Source organism: Hordeum vulgare, chromosome 7H (genome assembly GCF_904849725.1).
Source record: "Hordeum vulgare subsp. vulgare chromosome 7H, MorexV3_pseudomolecules_assembly, whole genome shotgun sequence".
Classification (NCBI taxonomy): domain Eukaryota; kingdom Viridiplantae; phylum Streptophyta; class Magnoliopsida; order Poales; family Poaceae; genus Hordeum; species Hordeum vulgare.
Window position 1 is genome coordinate 503,983,207 of NC_058524.1, and position 14,343 is coordinate 503,997,549.

Here is a 14,343-nt window from a genome sequence, read left to right on the forward strand (position 1 = left end):
TACGAGCTTTTAAAGAGTGGCCTGGTCTTTGTTCTACTTCTGGCGCTCGGAACTAATTGCTGAAAATATATTAGTCATTTTCAGACAAAGATAAATGACCAAACTAGTAGATTTGATGGCAACACATGGTTTCTGGCATAACAATTGGCAGTGAGTATCTTCATTTAGAGAATGAGCTATCGTGTGATCTCAATTCTTTTTAACAAGAGAAAATATGTTGATCACTGTCTTCTGTTTTGTTGCTTCTGTATATTCCTTTCTTATTTGTTTTAGTTTAGAAAGCAGATGTGGATCCCATAGTGTCAACAAGTTCAGAACCTCAGGATCTGTTTCCATGTTATTGCATCACCAGTTTCTTCCTTTAATCATTTCAAAGAAAGATATACTGTGGATGTGAGTAGGATCATTTGTTCCATAGGTGAAAAATCATACTTAGGTTAATTATACTCCTCCGTTTTTATTTACTCCGCATATTAGCTTTCACTAAAGTCAATCTTTATAAACTTTGACCAGATTTGTAGGAAAAAATATTAACGTATACACCACCAAATCAACACCATTATATTCATCATTGAATATATTTTCACATCATATTTCTTATTGTAAGTGTTCATATTATTTTCTATAAAGCTAATATGTGGAGTAAATAAAAACGGAGGGAGTATTATTGTAATCATATTAGTTCACGTATTCTGGCTACAAATTTATGGATTTTTCTAATAGCTTTTGTTTGATGTAATCTTGTTAGTTCGCAATACATGTTTCTACCTCCACTTTCAACTCCTATGTCCCGTCACAATCCCCTCCCTCTCGGATTCCACCATTAGTGGATAGGTAGTCAGATCTTGATAAAGACAAATTCATGCAAGGGCGTCATGTCAATCTTGCTCTTCAATTATCATTCTCAAACACATAAAGTGTGAAACTCTGTTACGAGAATGAAGTTAGAAGAATATGCTGCAAGGTTTCTGTTGTGGGTATTGGGAATAAAGCAAGAATGATTGATGCCAAACATATGAATAATTTGATATCGGTCAAATAAAATAATCTGTTTGCAGATTTCGCAGAGTGGCACACCAATCCTGATTCAAATAAAAGAAGCACTTACTCCCAAGTTGACAATATTACAATAGAAAGAAAATGAAATTTCCACTCTGAGTCTGATTAGAAAATAAAACTGTATACAAGCGCAAGTTGAAACTGCAATACCACTGTTAAAACTTTATTTTTGGAATAATAGAATATTGAATTGTCCCTAATCATATAACTGAAGCACCACGGATTCAAGAAATCTGGACCTAAACTTTAGTATATTGAAACTATATACACTTGCTGATGTAAGCAAAAGATTTGTGATTTGGTGATACCACTGTTGTACACCCCTCTGGTTCCCCTGATCCCCTGCCAAGAAGAACACACTCACAAATTTAGCATCTTAAACATAAATTTGGTTTAGTCGAGCTACCTATATTTACGGAATTTCAACCAGAATAATAAGCATCATCCATATCGTTTATTTGCCAAATGGATGTGATAAAACAAATGAATCACGGTTTGTCAAACTGGGGGTGGGGGTAGCCACAGTGTAGCCATCTGACAAATATGATAAAGGGCACAGGTTAATCGACTTCTTTTCTTAAGGAAGCCTGATTCTGTTCAGAAACTATAAAAGGTTAGACAGGAAGAATTTATCGATCAGTCCAGCATAAGGCTAGAGTTTGTTGGAAATTCATCCAGCATATTTCTTCAGTAGAGATGAGTAAATAACGTAAGGCCATTCTGGTGCAGTCTAATTCAGTTGAGTTCAAGCCTTCTTATTTTTTCATTTAAAATATAACTGAAAATACTAAAATTTAGTAACTGATACATTATCTGGTCGGTTTCATAAACTTCACTTCTTTTTCCATAACTCTAGTTATTTTTCAGTTTGGTTCGGTTGTTTATGCCTTAACCTGTTAACCACCATCACAACTATCTGAACTATGCCCTGGCCCTCGCCCCGGATGAACTTCTCGAAGGTAATTCTCACTGGTGATTGACTCTCGAGACCTCGCACGTATTGAGGGTCAGGAAGGAAAATAATCAAGCGCATTTCGTCGGACACATCACGCACGGCAGGGAACCGCACCTGATTCTACCATGTTTGTGCCATCGTGGGAAGAGAGTGGGACGGGGAGCGGCTAACCTTTTGGATTCATCGGATGGGGCGACGGGGTTGCCATGGCCGCTGCTCGCCATTGAAGTTTCGCCCATCGCCATGGTTGGTTTCCTTTTTTTTTTTCCTTCTTCTTCTTTTTTGCTTGCGCTGACCATGGTTGGGGTTGGGGACTCCGCGAACAGAGATCCGCGAGCACGCCGAACCTTTCTTCGAGAGAGGGCCGTCGAAGAGCAGAACTGATGTATACAGGCAAAGCGCATAAGTGGGCCTCGCAAGATGGGCCAGCATTAATAATCCTATAGCCGAAAGACCATCTCTGCTTTCGGCCAGTGGGGTCCACGGCTTCGATGCTGTTTTGTATGCTGACGGATCGCAGTTTGGAAATCCTCTGTTTCTGGCCGGTTTTGAGAATCTTGCAGAAGATTTCTGAACCCGTTCTTTCTATTGTTTTTATTTATAAACTAGCAAAAGAGCCCGTGCGTTGCAACAGAAAAGAAAATAACACACACTCTGAACGCAATATATTTTCACATGACATCACATTTGTGTTGCCGACGATGGCTTTAGTGCTCACACAACGAAAACCCGTTTGAATGTACAGCCACTCGGAATAAGATGAAAAATATGTTGTTTCTCCTCACGAGGTTTTTTCAAAGGTGAGCATGTGTGGTTAACGATGTTTTCTTTCCTCTCAATTTGATTTTAATTTAATGAATGTTTATTTCAATTCGTATCGTCGCCGGAAAAAGAGAAAAAAAAAGGACCGTACACTATAGATTAAGTTTGCATCAAAAATAATATTTAAAAAGTTTCAACAGCTAAAAATAACATCCTATTTAGATTCTACATATTTTTTTAATCAAATTTCATATATAACATGTTAAAATTGGAGTTACGGTTTAAAAGATATGAATAAATTTGTTTTAGATAAAATTTGGATTGATTAACTGAAATGTTAGGATTTTTTTTGTTAAAATACGGAGCGCGAGTTGATTGCCTGAAACATCAGGGGGTTTTCTGAACAATACAAAAAACGATTCATTTTCTGACTTAAATTCGGACTGCGGGTTGATTTCAGAAAACGTCAGTTTTTTTTTGTAAAAGCGGCACGATGAAGTGTTTTCCTCACTTAAGAAAGGACTGCGGGTTGATTAACTAAAAACGAAGGGACTTTTTCGCAAAAAATGCCACAACGGACGATCAGAAACCGTATTTGCTTTATTATTAGGGAAGATAAAGTTCTTTTGGGTCTTTTCTTTTTATTTTGTTTTTTAGTTTTCCTTCCTTTTTTTAATTCATTTTTTTTTATTCTTTTGTTTTTTTGTTTTTTTGTATTATGCAAAAAAGTTCACCATATACTTAAGAAAATGTTCATCCTACATCAATTAGATGTTCAACATATCTTGAAAAACATGTTCATTGTGTATTTCAAAACTGTTTAGCGTATATCATAAAAATATTCCATGTATATTGAAAAATCGTTCAGCATATATCATAAAAATGTTCACTGTATATTTGAAAAGTGCCTGGCATATATTAAAAATTCTTAATGTGTATTTAAAAACTGTTCAGCTTATATAAAAATTATTTATGTTTTCCAGTTTTGTTCACTTTTTCAGAATTTCTTCCATTTTTAAGGGTTTTATTAAAAAAATAAAAATCACATTTTCAAATATTATGCACATTTAAAAAAATCACAGTTTCCAAGAAATGTAGAAAACAAATATGTATCTGCCTCTACCACTAGTACTTAAATATTAGGGCTACATGTTAGCACGCCAACAGTGCTTTCTAGCCTAAGGTCAGGACTTCCACTCCGCGCACCTCATTTTATTTTCTGTGAAGGTTTACGTTCGACGCATGCAAGTGAGTCGGCCCATTTGCGCGCCATTTAGTGAAAGATGTACTACTGGATGCATCCTAGCATGCAATAGGAGCTCTCGGGATGTATGACCACCTCACTGAAGGATTTCTCCATTTTTCTTTTTCTTTTGGTTTCTCTATTTATTCAAAGTTTTTCTTGGGTTTACTTTTTGCCGATGATTTCCTAATCCTTATGAAGGAAAATATGATTAATGCAAATTCGTTGAGTCATGTATTAGAGGCTGGTTAGTTGGTGAGTGTGGGAAAGAGTAGTATCTTTTTTAGTCCCAATGTGAATGGTGATGTAAGATCCCATATGAGTGCAGAACTTAATATAATGACTGAAGCAGTTTCAGATATGTATCTTGGGCTCCCTGCTATGATAGGATTGGATAAAAGTGATAAGTTCACCGACCTTGTCGAGAGAACTGTAAACAGTTTGAAGGGGTAGAAAGAAAAAAATCATGTCCATGGGTCGCAAGGAGATCCTACTAAAGGCAATTGTACAATCCATCCTTGTATTCGCAATGGCTACTTTTAAACTAACCAAAAAATATGAAAGGAGATCACCGATGCCATGGTTGCGTTTTGGTGCGGTGATGCTGAGGAAGAGAAGAAAATGCATTGTCTAGGTTGGTGGAGAATGTGCCTCCCAAAGGAGAAAGTAGATATGGAATTCAGAGACATGCATGCTTTTAATTTAGCAATGTTGCCCAAACGAGTTGGAGGATGATCACTAATCAAGAAACCCTATGTGCAAAAGTTCTCAGAGCAAAGTACTTCCCTGATGGTAATTTGTTCAAAGTCGGGCCAAAAAAAGGGCTCTTCACTTACCTGGCAAAGCATAGTGGCTGGGTCGCAAACTTCCAGAAGGGGACATATTTGGAGAGTTGGCACCGGGGAAAAAAAATATGGGAGGATCATTAGATCCCGAGCAGCCCAACAAGGATGGTCTACAGGAGAAAAGGGAATATTCTATTTAGAATAGTAGATGAACTAATTGATCCGTATTCATGAAGCTGGGATATGGTCTTGATCGGGAATTCTCAGAATTCCATTATCACAACACCTCACGGAGGACTTTGTGGCTTTGCATCGAACAAAAGCATTTGTGTTTTCAGTACGTTCTGCTTACTACACATAGTGGGAACATCAATTTGGCACCCGCTTGGTGAACACCGAAGGTCCTTCATCAGTGAACCCAGTGTGGTCAATTGTATGGAAGCTGAGAGTACCAAGCAAGATCAAAATTTATATGTGGCGAGCACTATGTGGCATGATCCCGAGGATGGGTGTTCTTGCTCACAGACACATAAAGGTATCTCCACAATGCTCTATTTGTCGGGATGGTGCAGAGGACATCCGACATCTGTTATTCACATGTACTAGAGCGAGCAAAGTGTGGAAGGCACTTGGCATTATGGATGAAATAGATAAAGCTCTCCTTGTGGATCGGTTAGGTTCGCCGGAGTGTGCCGATGTGTAACGGCCCTCTGCGCCATCGCCGACGGCGAAGCCCTTCTTCATGCAGTTCTGCCTTCGGCGGCTGTTGTGCTTGCTTCGATCTTTTTGCATCGCTTCGCCAGACACTGCCGGCTACTGCCTGCCCTTTCTCTTTTATTTGTTTTTTATTCCAACGAGGTTTAGTCCCTCTCGCCACTGCTCCTTTAGCTATGGTCTGTGTAACTGCCCATCACGGATCGTCTCTACCTTATAACAGTGAACCTCGCCTTTTATTTCCTTTCTTCCCTTCTGCGGTTGGCGTTGCTCTCTGGTTCCCATAAATAGACAAATTAAAATTGCTTCTTGAAACGTTTGGGGACTTGGGCGAGCAAACAAATGTATAGACGTAAAAAGATGTCTTCAATCTTCTATCTTCTGTTTGCAAGAAACGAAGCTTGAACAAATTTCAGTCTTTAAGGCCAGCTCCTTTCTTCCTACCGGCTTCCGCTCCTTTCACTTTCTTCCTTCTAATGGGGCCTCTAGCGGGATACTAACGGCATGGGATGACACCTATCTGCAGTGCACTAGGGTTCTCCTTGACTGCTTTGCTATTTCATGCTGGTTTTCTCTCCGTGCCAATGGAACTTCCTTTATCATAACCAACGTCTATGGACCTTGTGACCGCATTAGTAAATCTGCTTTTCTTGACTCCCTAGAGTCCTTATCTAAGTCGGTTAATCTACCTTGGATAATTATGGGGGATTTTAATCTAATTTTAAGACCTTCCGATAAATCTACCGCTTCCTTTAACTCAACCGAAGCAAGCATGTTTGCCTCGACGGTAAATTCTCTTCACCTCCAGGAGATCCCTCTTCTAGACAGGCTCATTACCTGGTCTAACCAACAAGATAGACCGACTCTAGTTCGCCTGGATAGAGCTTTTGTCAACATTGATTGGACTACTCTGTTTCCTGACTCCACTCTCACTTCCCTCACTCGCTCCACCTCCGACCACGTCCCCATCGTCCTATCGGCATCCACGGACATTCTGAAACCGTCCATCTTTCGGCTGAATAACCTGCTGTTATCAAACCCAACCTTCGTTCACCAAATCATCCAAAATTGGACCAGTGTTGGCCAACTCCATCAATCTCTCGGTTCTGCTGGCTGCATCTGCCTCATGCTCAAACGTACTCGCAATATGGCTAAAAAATGGCTAGTTAACGCTAAAACCCCTAGGCGTCTTGCCTCCAACTCCTCTACCACTATTTCGGTGCTTGACAAACTCGAGGAAGGCCGCCCTCTCTCTCAACTAGAGCTTAGCCTTCGTATTACCGTTAAACTGGCTTTACATCGTCATAACAAGCTTCTGGCCGCGTATTGGCGACAACATGCAAAAATCAAAGAATGCACTCTCGGTGATGAAAACTCCAGCTACATGCATATATGCGCCTCCGTCTGCTTTCGCAAAAATCAAATCCCTTGTTTGCATTTTAACGGGGCGGCCATCACCTCTCACACCGGCAAGGCTTCCATTCTTCACGACTACTTCAAAACTATCCTCGGAACCCCATCTAACTTTGTCATCAATTTTGATCTTGATAGACTCTTGATTGGTTCAAAGCTGAGCAGCTCTCAAGCTTGCTCTCTTATTAGACCTTTCTCCCTCGAAGAGATAAAATTGGCGATTCTTAGCATGAATGTGAATGCCAGCCCGATCCCAGGATTTGCTTGCTCTGCTGAATGATTTTCACATCGGCACTGCAGACCTTCGGAGGATTAATAAAGCTTTCATCGTGTTACTCCCAAAACGCGTTGGAGCTTCGTCTCTTGATAATTTCAGACCGGTTTCTCTTCAAAACTGCCTCATTAAGATCAGCTCCAAATGCCTAGTATCCCGGGCTCAACCTCTTATCCCTTTAATCATTCATCATGATCAATCTGGCTTCATTAAAGGCAGAGGTATCGCTGATAATTTTATTTACGCTGCTGATATCGTTCAAACTTGTTTCAAGCGTAAAAAATCAACAATCGTTCTAAAATTAGACTTTCAAAAAGCCTTTGATTCTGTTTCTTGGGAGGCTCTGGCGGCAATTTTAAAAGCTAAAGGTTTCCCTTTGAAATGGTGCGACTGGATTCAAAATTTGAATCAGACCAGTCAATCGACCGTGCTTCTTAACGGTAAGCTAGGACCCTGGATTTCTTGCAAAAAGGGCCTCCGACAGGGAGACCCAACATCCCCCCTCCTCTTCATTATTGTCGCTGATGTTCTCTAGCGTCTGATTCATCAGGCTTCCTCTAATGGCCTCCTGTCTCACCCCATTGACTCGACCATTCCGTGCCCGGTGCTTCAATACGCCGACGACACACTAACTATTCTGCAAGCAGACCTAGGGCAGCTTCAAACGCTTAAATCAATCCTGCTTCAATTCTCAAATGCTACGGGCTTGGTGATCAACTTCCACAAGAGCACCTTCACCCCTATTCATGTCGAGCCGGGCCTCGCATCTGCACTTGCATCAATTCTAGGGTGCACAGTTGCTTCCTTCCCCCAATCCTACCTAGGTTTGCCTTTATTCACCCACAAACTAAACATCAAAGACTTTTTATTCATCATCGACAAAATTTACCGTCATCTGGCCGGCTGGCGAGGAGTCCTTCTTAACATTGTCGGCCGTGCAATCCTGGTTAGGGCTGTTCTGCGAGCCCTTCCTATATATGCCACGCCCGCTCTACTGCTGCCTGCGGGCATTGTTCAGGAAATCGATAAACGCTGACGTGCTTTTTTCTGGGCAGGACAGGGCAAAGTATCGGGTGGTCAATGTAAAGTGGCTTGGGAATTTGTGTGTGCTCCGTTCTCGCGAGGGGGTCAAGGTTTTTCTTCTCCGCATCACTTAAACTCTTGCTTACTCCTCTCTCACTTGAATAAACTACACTCCGACATCCAAAATTCGAACACCTCTCCATTGGCGGCAAAATATGGTTGGCCGATCTCTCGGGACGTTGACACTCCTCACCCTTTTCAATCCTATGTTTGGCGAGACATCGCCAAGGGGATTGAATTCTTTCGGTCGGTAACTATGGTGCAGATTGGAAATAGTATGAATACTGCCTTTTGGCTTGACCTCTGGGTACCCAACAACACTCATAATTTGCAACTATTTTCCCCGCCATTTTTTCCCACTCCCTTAGGCCTTCGACATCAGTTGCCCGAGTGCTTAGTGATCCTCAATTGGAACTTGACTTGGCTCTGAGACTATCTAATGTTGCAGACATTGAACTGGATAATCTACGTACCTTGCTGGCATCTGTCTCCTTGAATGTGCAGGTTCAGGACAAACGAAGGGGACGTATCAACAGCAAGCCTCTAACTTGCAACTCCGCATATAAGGCGGTTTGGGCCAACAAACCTCTCGATGCCTTCGCGTCGGTAATCTGGAGGAACTATGCGCCCAATAAATGCAGAATTTTCCTCTAGCTTTCATGCAAGAATCGACTCTTCACCAACGAAAGACACTTCAAAAGGGGGCTAACGGACTCTTGCTCCTGTCCTTTCTGTCCTGCTTCGGAATCAGGAGAACACCTATTCCTTCTTTGCAGCCATCTGGGACCACTGTGGCAGGAGCTCTCTGCTCTTTCTGCCTCTCCTCCATCGGACTTTACGCAGCTTTGGGGGTCTCACCCTGCTAACAAGACTCGCTCCACAATAATCACTGCTATCCTATGGAATATTTGGAAAAGAAGAAACGCAATGGTTTTCAGGGGGAGCTACAACCTATCCACCTTATTGCCCAAATGGCCGCAGACGACATAATGCTATGGTCGAACAGATGCTCAAAGGAGCAGTCAATGCTTCTTCTGCGGGATTGGTGCACAATGTTGTTTCACCTTTCTGAGAGATTGTAACTTTTCTCTTTCTTCCTTCTCTTTTTTTTCGCTTGTATTTCCTCCAGGCAATCCCCTCGCCGCCACTCCCCCCCTCCCGTTGTAATTATCTGTTTTAATATTATTTTGGTTTAGGCCGGCGTAAGCCCGCCGTAGCACCGTCAAAAAAAGTGATATTTGAGGAGATTCTACGGTGACAATTTCAGAAATCACCAATCTTGGGTCACCTAGGGCTTCAAGAAGTAGTTGTTGTTGGTGCATGGTATATTTGGTGGGAACGTAGGAAATCAAAAAAGGGGCTACTGTCAAGAATCCCATCAACTCAGCATTCTCAATTCATGCAATTGCATCAAATCATGCTCGCCAGATTCCGGAACATATTACTGTTTCCAAGCGTTGGGTGAAACCGGCGCCAGTATCATACTAGGTAAACACAAACACATCCCTTTTTGAAGATGGCTATGGAGCGATTGTTGCTATCATCACAGACTCTGGAGGACAAGCAGTAGTGGGGGATGTGGAGCCTTTCACTCATGCTCATGATGTTGCTTCGGTGGAAGTGCTAGTACTAAGGTGTGGTCTATTGTTGGCTAGCAAAAAAAACTGCTCAAGAATAACTATGGATTAGGATTGCCTAGAAATTATAGAAGCATGCAATGGGGAGAAGGACATTAGAGCACCATACTCAGCATTATTAGCTGACTGTTTTCAAGTGGCTCATGAAATACCAACCGTGAAGTTCCAGCACTGTTACAGGGAAGCAAATGCTTTGGCACATTTTGTAGCTAGACATGCATGTGATATGCAGTTAGAATTCTCTTGTAATAAAGGATGTAACGTTTTCAACTTTGCAAGAAAGTGCCAATAGGCTTTCCCTCAAAAACAAGTTTTTTTGGTTTCTATTTTTTCTTTAATTTTTCTCTGAATTTATTGTTTTTTACTGGTTTTTTGTTTATTTATTGGTCTTCACAGTTTTTTTAGTTTTCTTTGTTTCTTTTTTTTCATGACTGTTTTATTTCTTATTTTTTATTCATCATAAATTTAGTTCTCTTTACTTTTCCATGGGATTTCTTTCTTTCTTCGTTATACTTTGGTTTCCTTGCTCTCTTTTGTTATCTTCACTTTTTATTTTTGTTTCTTTGTTTTCTTGTTCAACACATGTTAACTTTTTCAGTATTTTTTCAACATTTTTCATACATATCAGATTAATATTTTTTTGAAAAATTAGATCTTTTGGGTATAATGTTTTCATACAAATTGTATATTTTTGGTATATATTTCATATATTTGAAATAAGCATTCGACAATTTTTTAACACAGGATTTAAATAATTAATACACGGTCAACATATTTTACCATAACGTTTTTTCAAATGAAATATTAACATTTTCTCTACATGGTAAACAAAAAAGACATTTAACATTTGTTAATTTCCTTATTAACATTTTTGAAATGGAAGATTAACATTTTTTTAATACATACTCAAAATTGTTTCTATACACATTTAACATTCTGAAATGCTTGATTAACATTTCTTTAAATATAATATTAACAAGCGAACCGATCTATGATTGGATGGTTATGGTAACAATGGTATTTTCAGCCCACCAGGATTAAAGTCCTGGTGCTCGCATTATTTCTGCATTTGTTTTAGGCGATTCATATTCAGTTGGAGTATAAGTTCCCGTCGACGGATACTAAATTTTGTTTTGATTTTCAAATATGTTCATGAATTTAAAATTGTTTACACGTTTCAATTTTTTTTATAAAAATGAAAGAAAGTAAACATTTTAAAAAATTCATAAATTTGAAAAAAGTGAAGAAGGTGAAAGGCAAAGAATAATTTAGAAATTGGAAAAAGGGTAAAATGGACAGAAAAAACATAGTACCCCCTCCGTCCCAAAATAAGTGTCACTGTTTTAATATAAAATTTATACTAACTTCGTATTAAATTTGCGTCACTTATTTTGAGACAGTGAGGGAGTATAAGACTAAGAGTGCAGCTCTTCGAACGGCTAATCCTGTAGCACTAATCTAAATTATATGTTTTTTTATGTTGACAAATTTCCTACACATGAAGAAAGTTGTTTTGTACATATTAAACATTTATTAAATCTGTAGAAAAAAATAAAAATATATCTTTTGATGTTTTTTTCATGCACATTGTACACTTTTCATATACATATGAGTCATTATTTTTAATCATGTTTAACATTTTTAATAGACAATTATCATTTATTAAAAATACACCTATATATTTCTGATATATACTTTTTTTAATTTATGTTGCACGTATTTGGTATAAATAAGGACCATTTTATACATGTTTAACATCTTCAAGTATAATTATTAACATTTTTTTCAAAACGATATTTTCATATATTCTTTTTCATGCACATTGATATTTTTCATATACATCTGACACATTTAAATATATATGTTTCATTTTGTAAATAAATTTTTAACACTTTTTTAAACACATATTTCTGAACTTTTTTCGAATATGTGTGAAATATTTTTAGAATAGGAGTTGAAATATAGTTTTCTAAATATCCGGATTTTTCAAAAAGTTGTACCAGTTTTTTTAACACTGCAAGAATATATTTTTTCAAATTTATGTATCTTTCGTGGAGTATATGTATTTTTTCATGAAATATAATTAAAGGTAAAAAGGAAAAGGAAAAATGAAAAAGAGAAGAAAGGTTAAAAACGAGAGCCAAGTGTGTCGGCCGGTCCAGATTTATACGTCACGTGACGCTAATGGATTAACTTGGAAGAGGGAAAACCCTATTTGACGCTATTCGTATCAAATTGTTGGGCAAACGCACAGGGGCACGATAAACTGGACCTGCCTATCTCCCTCTGCAGGCAGTTCCGGTTCTGCTTAATTTTTTGTCATTTTTTCTGTTTCTTTATTTCTTTTTTATTTTTTTCGTTTTGCAGCTTTTCTTTTCTATGATTATTTTAAACTAAGTTCTTGTTTTAAAAAGAAAATAGATATTCAGAAAATGTTCTTGATTTTATAAAAATGTTCTAAGTTTCAAATATTTGCCATTTTTAAAAACATGACTAGCTTAATTTTTTATGAGATTTTAGAAAAATATCCAACATTTTCAAAAAATGTTCACCATTTTTTAAAATGTTCTTTTTTTCAAAAAATACTACTGTTTCCTTTTTACTTTTTTCCTTCACTTTTGTTCCTTTTTCCTTTTAGTATTTTTCTATTTGACATTTTATAATTTTTGCTTTGAATTTCAAAAAATGTTCTCGCATTCACAGTTTATATGTCCGTGCTTCAAAAAATGTTCCTGCTTCCAAATGTGTTCATCTTTTGAAAAATGTTCGTGTTTCAAAACTTGTTCTTGTATTTAAAAAACTGCATGATTTTTCAAATAATGTTCCTTTTTCCATAAATTGTTCACAACTTTTTTTTAAAATGTTCTTCTTTTCACATTTTTAAAAAAATGTTCCTGTTTCAGAATTTTTTTTCTCTGTTCTGAAATTTGTTAAAATTTTGTTCTCCAATTCTAAACTTATTCATCATTTTAAAATGTTCGGGAAGTTTAAAAAATATTCTTCATTTTCTAAAAAATATTTGCCGTACCAAGAAATGTACGTATGTTTAAAAAATGTTCCTGTTTTAAAAAGTGTACATAAGTTCAAATAAATGTTCCCGTTTCAGAAATTGTTCACTAATTTCAGAAAATGTTCTTTCTTACAACAAAAATGTTCTATGTTTGTAAAAGCCTCCTGTTTTCAAATTTGTTTATAGACTAAGAAATTGTTTACGTTTCCAAACATTATGTGTATTCAAAACATTGTTCGCGCTTCCGAATTCTTTCACTTTTTCTTGAATTGTTCTCGGTTTCAAAAAAGTTCTCAAAATTCAAAAAATGTCCGTTCTTTAAAAAAGTGTTCGCTCTTTCAAATTTGTTGGGATATTTTTAAAATTGTTCTCATTTCCAAAATTTTGTTATCAAGATTCAAGAAATGATCAAGTATTTAATAAATTGTTTGCGCTTCCAAATTTGGTCACTCTTTTTAAATTATTCTCGGTTACAAAATTTGTTCTCAAAATGCAAAAAATGTTGGTGCTTTAATTTTTTTTCGCGCTTTCAAATTTGTTCTGTGTTTTTCATAAATTTTTGTTCTCAAGACTCAAAAAATGTTAGTGCTTTAAAAAATTGTTCGCGCTTCCAAATTTGTTCAACTTTCTAAAATTGTACTCAGTTTCAAAATTTGTTCTCAAAATTCCATAAATGTTCATGCTTTGAAAATTTGTCCGTGCTTTAAAAAAATTCGGGTTTTTTCTGAACTTTTCTCGTTTTCCAAATTTTATTTCCAAGATTAAAAAAATGTTCGTGTTTTAAATATTTGTTCACCTTTCCACATTTTTTCACGTCTTTTTTAAATTATTCTTGGTTTTAGAATTTGTTCTCTAAATTCAAAAAATGTTCGTGCTTAAAAAATTTGTTCGCGCTTTCGAATTTGTACATGATTTTTTAAAATTGTTCTCCTTTTCAAAATTTTATTCTCAAGACTTAAAAAATGTTCAGCCTTTAAAAAATTGGTCATGCTTCCAAATTTGTTCACGATTTTATAAAATTGTTAATCAAATTCGAAAAATGTTTTCTCTTCAAATATAAAAGAAAAGGAAAAGGGAAAGAAAGAAAAACCCAAAAAATAAAAGAGAAGGAAAAAAGTAAAAAAGAAGAACAAAACTGGGCCGGCCCAGTCGGGTGCGCCCCCCTGTGCGGCGTAGGGCTGCCTGCGGCAGTGAGCGGCAGGTAGGAGCTCCCTTGGAAGAGACGCGTTGAGTAGTGGTTTTGCATCAGTTTGCTCTTGGGTTTTCTTCTCTCTTTTTCTTACATTTTCTTTTATCTTTGGTCTTCCTTGTTTGTTTTTCGGTTTCTATGTTTCTCTCTCTTTTTCTTTTTATTTTTATTTTTTCTTTTCTTTTGTTTCAATAAATGTCCACATTCTTCATACACATT

The 14,343-nt window shown here is 37.3% G+C and overlaps 1 long non-coding RNA gene across 1 annotated transcript; it reads right to left on the reverse strand.

Moving 5' to 3' along the window:
* Nucleotides 1-1,049: 1,049 nt before the first annotated feature.
* LOC123413439 lies at nucleotides 1,050-2,412 on the reverse strand. The gene is made up of 2 exons (XR_006613751.1): nucleotides 2,186-2,412; nucleotides 1,050-1,401 (listed from the first exon to the last, which is right to left on the reverse strand). It is a non-coding gene; the product is annotated as an uncharacterized LOC123413439 (long non-coding RNA).
* Between the last annotated feature and the right edge of the window lie 11,931 nt (nucleotides 2,413-14,343).